Raw genomic sequence first — 6,799 nt, 5'->3', positions numbered from 1 at the left:
TTTTTCTTTCTTTTCTCTAAGGGTATTGGTGATCGTTTTAATATGTCTAGACAGACTGCGTGGAATATTTTAAATAAGGTTGTTAATTCTCTTAGTGTTAAATGAAAATGAAAAAATAATTTCTTTGCCATCACAGAGCAGGATGACGTAAGAATAATGGAATTTTTATACCCAATCTGGTTTTCCTGAAATTAGAGGCTATATTGATGAAATGCATATGGCTATTAAGACATCAACTGAAGAAGCAGCAGCTTACTTCAGTAGAAATAAGTATTACTCTGTCATCATATAAGTTTAGTTTGTAACGAGAAAATGGTATTCAAATGATGCAATTTCTTGAGAAGTCATTTCCCATATGTAAGTAAAAATTCATTCGAGTATACGAACTTATGTAGTTTTGGATTATTATTAATGCTGTTCATTTCTTTGCGATTTATTTAATGCTCTGAACATAACATTTCTGAAGTTTCCAAACGCGTATAACGTGAACTTCACTTTAATTATAAACAACGAGTCGAACTTAATTTTTTTCACATATGTTTATGAATAAAGCTATTGAACCTTACAATAAAAAAAAGATCATTGTAAACATTTTATACAACAAATAATTGAAATTTACCAATAAAAATACTTTCTGCCGTTTATTTTTCCAAAAAGAATTCCATTTTCATTACTTTGTACAGAAAGTAATTTTTTCATGGGAGCAGCCATGTTGAATTATCGCAAAGCTCGACAACGAACTAGCTAGCCCTCCGAGCTTACCAATTTCGCTTAACATGACGTCACATAGTTCTAAAGTAAACGCCAATGAGCGTGGCGCTCGGACGAAAGTATACAGGCTGAGCGTGCTGACAGTGAAATTAGCTCAGAAGAACACACCCCTAGAGAGCGGCTGTTCTCAGGTCGTTATTATGAACGTCTCAGGGGAAATCGGGCTTATAGCCATGTGTATTCTATTTATCGCAAATACTCAAATATATCGTGTTTTTTTTTTTTGATCTTTTGTACTATATTTATAAGTCCAAAGATTAGAGAAAGGTCCAAAACAAAAACTTCTATTGGGTATAAAATTACCAAATTTGTTGAGGTCATAAACAACGTACAGTAGAACGTAAATAAGGTATGGAGTCAGACTCTGGATCGGGTGGAAACAGGGTTAAAAAATTAAATATGACAAAACAGAAAAAATGAAAATAAATTTAATGTTATAAAAATAAATAAGTTACAATAAGTATAAATAAAATATAATACTATAAAATTGGATATGAACATTTACAAAATATAAGAAATGAAAATACAATTATAGAATATACGAAAATGGAATACAATATAAAAATCATTTTTATATTGTATTCCATTTTCGTATGTTCTAACCTGATGATGGTCTATTGAATAGACCGAAAACGTTCGTTTTGTTTTTATTAAACTCCCTCAGCAACAAAATAGGGTGTTAGTTAATTGATGTTTTGTATAAATATAAGTATAAATGTTTTACAGGAGTATATAGTATTCATTTATGAGTTTTTACAAAACAATTTGCACACATTGCAGGTTTTCCTGGACGCTGCGCGGAATATGTAGTAACTCGTGGCGTTACGCTCGATTTATCAGCTGTTTGACTTCCAAATTGCTGTGTATTTTTAGCGTAGCAGGATGCACAACGCTTCCTTAGTTTTCTATTTCTCTTGTCGACATCTGTAACTGTTTCCAATGTGTGTTTTTTCAGGTTTGGAATTGCAGGTTCTTGTTGACTTTCATCACCATTGAGTAAACTTTGCACTAAAAACTCTTTGAACGTAGTAATAGATATTTTTTTAATCAGATATCTTATTGTAAATAATATATGCATTGACAACGGTAGTCCCAAATATAAGCTCCATTGCAACTTTGTGATACCATTTTACCGACTTTCGTACTGCACTGGAGTAACTAGAATATTGATCAGATAAATCAATACCCGTTTTCTCAATATTGTAGTCTTGAACTATTTTAGGTTTCAAAATTTCTTCTTGTTTGTAGTTTCTTTTACCTGTAGAAGTAATTTCTGTTGTATGTTTTGTAGACAACATAAGCACATCCCATTTATCTTTCCACTTAGCTACAACTATTCCGTTTTCATTATACATACCAATAATTTCGTTTTTAGATAATTTTTTGTTTACTACTTCTTTGGAGATGCGCTTCCTATTTGTTCTCAGTGTTCCTGTAAGATGGGTACGTCTTTCTAATAATTGTTCTGCCAGCTCAATCGATGTATAGTAATTATCTGTTGTGAATGTACAGTACGTCCTTCGCCTAAATATTTTTCACCTAGCTTTAGCACAATATCGGTTGCTAGGGAAATGTTTCCTTGTGGTTTTTCACTTTCACCTTTATAAATTTTTATGCTATAGTATATCCAGTAGTACCAGCAATTTTGTACAATTTAACACCGTATTTATGACGTTTTCTAGGCATATACCTACGAAACTTAACACGTTAATAACGCCCATTGACGTCTATAGACGTCAAGATCCGACATAACCCGAGATAACTCGGAAAAATTTTATAGCGTTACAAAAAAACGGTACTTTGGGACCGAAAAACATTTTTTTTGATCTTTGGAATGTTTTCTAAGTCTCCAAATTTTTTCAAAAATTTTTACCCGCGCGAAAAAATTTTATTGCGATTTTAATTAACCTTTAATGACCTGCAATTAACGCTTAATTGTTTTTTTATGGGATTTTTTTATGGAACTTCATTCATCATTCTAAACTTCTAGTGCGTCGATTTTACTTCGGTAAAGTTATTTAAAGCTATTTTCTGATGTCAAAAACAACATCCAATAGTTTTTTAATTTTTTTAATTAATAGATTTTTTTATAATTACGTTTAATTAAGTCGGGGGGGTCGGAAATATCAATTAAAATCGTAATTTTAAAAAAATATTTAGAAATATACCACCATCTAGTATTCACCCTACTTTTTACCCTTCTCCTCCCGAGAGTTTCATGAGAATGTCCCGCGAAAGACGACACCAGCTGTTCTCAAGGTCATCCAGCTGTGTAAACAATGACGCATTGGTGTCAAGTTTCGCGCTAAGGCGAGAAGAGGGGAATTGTACTTTGAAGCTTTTTCTTCAAAATTAACACATTTCTTTCGTTTTTTTTTCGTTTTGATTATTTTTAATTATAATTTAATTATTAATTATGATTTTTTTTACGCTGCGGGGGAATTAACGAGTTAGGGCTGTTTCACACTGTCACCGACTGGTCCGACCGGTCCGACCCGCCCGAGCCTATAATCGGGCCGACTAGTAGTAAAAGAATTCACACTGAGTACGATTATGTCGGTGGCCGACTCGTAAGGACCAATCGGAACGCGTCTTACAGATCAGAACACTAGCCAATCGTGGTAAGTTTTTCAATTTAAACAGAAAACATGGCCGTCTTTATAAGGTTGTCGTGTGTTCGCGGGCTAACGACACCATTTTAGCATTTTTAATGTCGCTTTCTCTTGTAAATGAAATGTATTATGGTGAATTAAAGTAATTCGTTTTGTTAATATCGATGAGTGCCTGCGTATTTCTTAATAAAGTTGTTCTTAAACGAAGCAAATAGACGGAAATAAAAAATCGTTCGTAACTTTTAAACGGTTGATCGTAAGTAATATTTTTTTAATACCAATCGATTCAGCGTATCAAATTACATTTAGATATGTCTACGTCTATTCGTTAATATGAAGTTTAAGACTATTTTTTTAGCTGGATACCTTTCGCTTTACTCTAACCAATTATTTTTTTCAATGTCGCCTTTATAATCGGCTCGCCGAATATCATAAAGCCATGGATATTTTCTAACTTCGTTTATTAAAGCTTCCGAGAAACTTTACCTTCCGCCATTTTCTAACTTCGGATAAATCTAAACTCTGATTGGTTATAGCTTCGAAGCTCTCATTGGCTGTAGCTCACCGACTGCTCCGACGCGACTACAAATATTTAACTTTTTAAATCTGTCCGACTGGAACGACCAGTCTGTCGACCGACTGCTGTTGCCATGGCAATACGACTAGGAGTCGGACCGGTCGGACCAGTCGGTGACAGTGTGAAACAGCCCTTAATTGGCATCCGACGCGCCGGCGGTCGTACTAATTAGGGCCGTACAGAGCCATTCGACCGCCGGTCGTCGCTATAACCAATGTAGTTTCACTCAAGGTCAAATTATCCTAGCTTCGTAAGACGTTTTTTTACATCTTAGTGGCGGCCTCTCGTGTACATCTATAAAGTTGGCTCGGACTTCTGGTCGTCATATGGTCTCACGAAGTGGTCCGACGGCCGGCGGTCGTAGTGTTTTTTAACACGTTAACTGCCACCTGTAATATGATATTTTGCGTATTTACCGGCCACAATGAGAAAATTTGATATTTAATATTTTATTATAATGTAAATAGAAGAGTCGTTATACAGGGTGGGCCAGCGAAAACGAAACGGCAGAGTGTTCGTGTTCGTCCAAGCAAAGCGCTCGGACAGGTCGATTTTACTCTCGAGGGGACATCTTTTGCAATAAAGTTTTTGCAATTCTGAATATTAACTAAACAAACATTTTTTTTCGAAATAAATGCTTGTTTAGTTATTACAAAATAAATGAGTTTTTAAAATTTTTTGTCGTCTGTTGTATTCAAAATCGCAAAAACTTTATTGCAAAAGATGTCCCCTAGAGAGTAAAATCGACCTGTCCGAGCGCTTTGCTTGGACGAACACGAACACTCTGCCGTTTCGTTTTCGCTGGTCCACCCTGTATAACAGTCAGGAGAGTGAAGATAAAAAAAATTTATGAACGACGACTGGCGGTCGTATGGCCTTGAACCGGAGACTATAAGACCACGAGCTATTTATACTACAACTCGCTGTAATTAGACGTGCTCATCTAATTAAAAGTTTTTACATCTATGTGTTAAAAGTATTTTACAATTTGTTTGGACTGCACATGTTTATTTCGTCTTGTAATCTAAGACACGTGCAGTACAAAGTAGTACATGTGTGACGTAGGCTAATAAACAATAGGTGCTGGTCGAATTTTACATATTTGCTATAAGCAATTTGACAGTTATTCACAGTTAAGATGGCAAGCACAAGTGGTGTGTCGACCTCGCGTACCGAGCACAAAGAAAGCAGCGAATCTGATGAGAATACTATATCATATTCCGAAGATCTGAGCGACTATGATTCGATACATTCATCTAGTGAAGATGAAGATGAAGATTTGTGTGAGGTGAGTGACGTTTGGAAAATTATTCCACCTAACGGACGCATAAAACATCAGGTCTTTCCTCACACATTCAATGCAGGACTGAGAAACATAAATTTGTCCCCCAATGACGAGCCGATAAAGTTCTTTGTACTTTTTATGAATGATAATGTAATTGAACATATCACAGAACAAACGAACATTTATGCTGCACAATCCTTGGCAGGAAAAACTATAACTAAAAGTAGCAGGCTAAGATTATGGAAAGATACAAATACAGGGGAAATGAAGAAATTTCTTGGACTTTTATTATGGATGGAGTTAGTAAGATACCCGAAGTTAACTGATTATTGGAGTAAAAAACGTATATATAAAAACGATATTGCACCACAAACCATGTCACGTAAATCACGTAACAGATTCGAATTATTGCTATCGATGTGGCATTTCTCAAACAACGAAGAAAGCGATGGAGACCGACTACATAAAATAAATCCTCTGAAAGACGTACTTGAAGAGCTTTATCAATACTATAATATACCTGGTGAATATTTATGCGTAGATGAAACAATGGTCCCATTTAGAGGACGATTACGTTTCCGTCAGTATATGCCTGGAAAACGTCACAAATATGGTGTTCAATTGTACAAAATTGCTGATGCTACTGGATACACTTATGACATACAAATTTATAAAGGTAAAAGTGAAAAACCACAGGGAAACGTTTCTCTATCAACCGATATTGTGCTAAAGCTAGGTGAAAAATATTTAGGTGAAGGACGTACATTCACAACAGATAATTACTATACATCGATTGAGCTGGCAGAACATTTATTAGAAAGAAGTACCCATTTTATAGGAACCCTGAGAACAAATAGGAAGCGCATCCCCAAAGAAGTAGTAAACAAAAAATTATCTAAAAACGAAATTATTGGTATGTATAATGAAAACGGAATAGTTGTAGCTAAGTGGAAAGATAAATGGGATGTGCTTATGTTGTCTACAAAACATACAACAGAAATTACTTCTACAGGTAAAAGAAACTACAAACAAGAAGAAATTTTGAAACCTAAAATAGTTCAAGACTACAATATTGGAGAAAACAGGTATTGATTTATCTGATCAATATTCTAGTTACTCCAGTGCAGTACGAAAGTCTGTAAAATGGTATCACAAAGTTGCAACGGAGCTTATATTTGGGACTACCGTTGTCAATGCACATATTATTTATAATAAGATATCTGATTAAAAAATATCTATTACCACCTTCAAAGAGTTTTTAGTGAAAAGCTTACTCAATGATGATGAAAGTCATCAAGAACCTGCAGCTCAAAATCCGAAAAAACACACATTGGAAACAGTTACAGATGTCAACAAGAGAAATAGAAAACTAAGGAAGCGTTGTGCATCCTGCTACACTAAAAATACACAGCAATTTGGAAGTCGTAAAGCTGATAAGGCAAGCGTAACGCCACGAGTTGCTACATATTGTGCGCAGTGTCCAGGAAAACCTGCAATGTGTGCAAATTGTTTTGTAAAAACTCATAAATGAATACTATATATGTATGTAAAACT

The 6,799-nt window shown here is 34.9% G+C and overlaps 1 pseudogene; it reads left to right on the top strand.

Moving 5' to 3' along the window:
• The first annotated feature begins 4,806 nt into the window (after positions 1-4,806).
• LOC136986510 (piggyBac transposable element-derived protein 4-like) lies at positions 4,807-6,799 on the top strand (annotated as a pseudogene).

This window comes from Centruroides vittatus, unplaced genomic scaffold, assembly GCF_030686945.1.
Source record: "Centruroides vittatus isolate TY-2023 unplaced genomic scaffold, ASM3068694v2 scaffold_1152, whole genome shotgun sequence".
NCBI classification, from domain to species: Eukaryota; Metazoa; Arthropoda; class Arachnida; order Scorpiones; family Buthidae; genus Centruroides; species Centruroides vittatus.
Note: the sequence above shows the minus strand (reverse complement) of the source record. Positions and strands in the feature narration are given on the sequence as shown.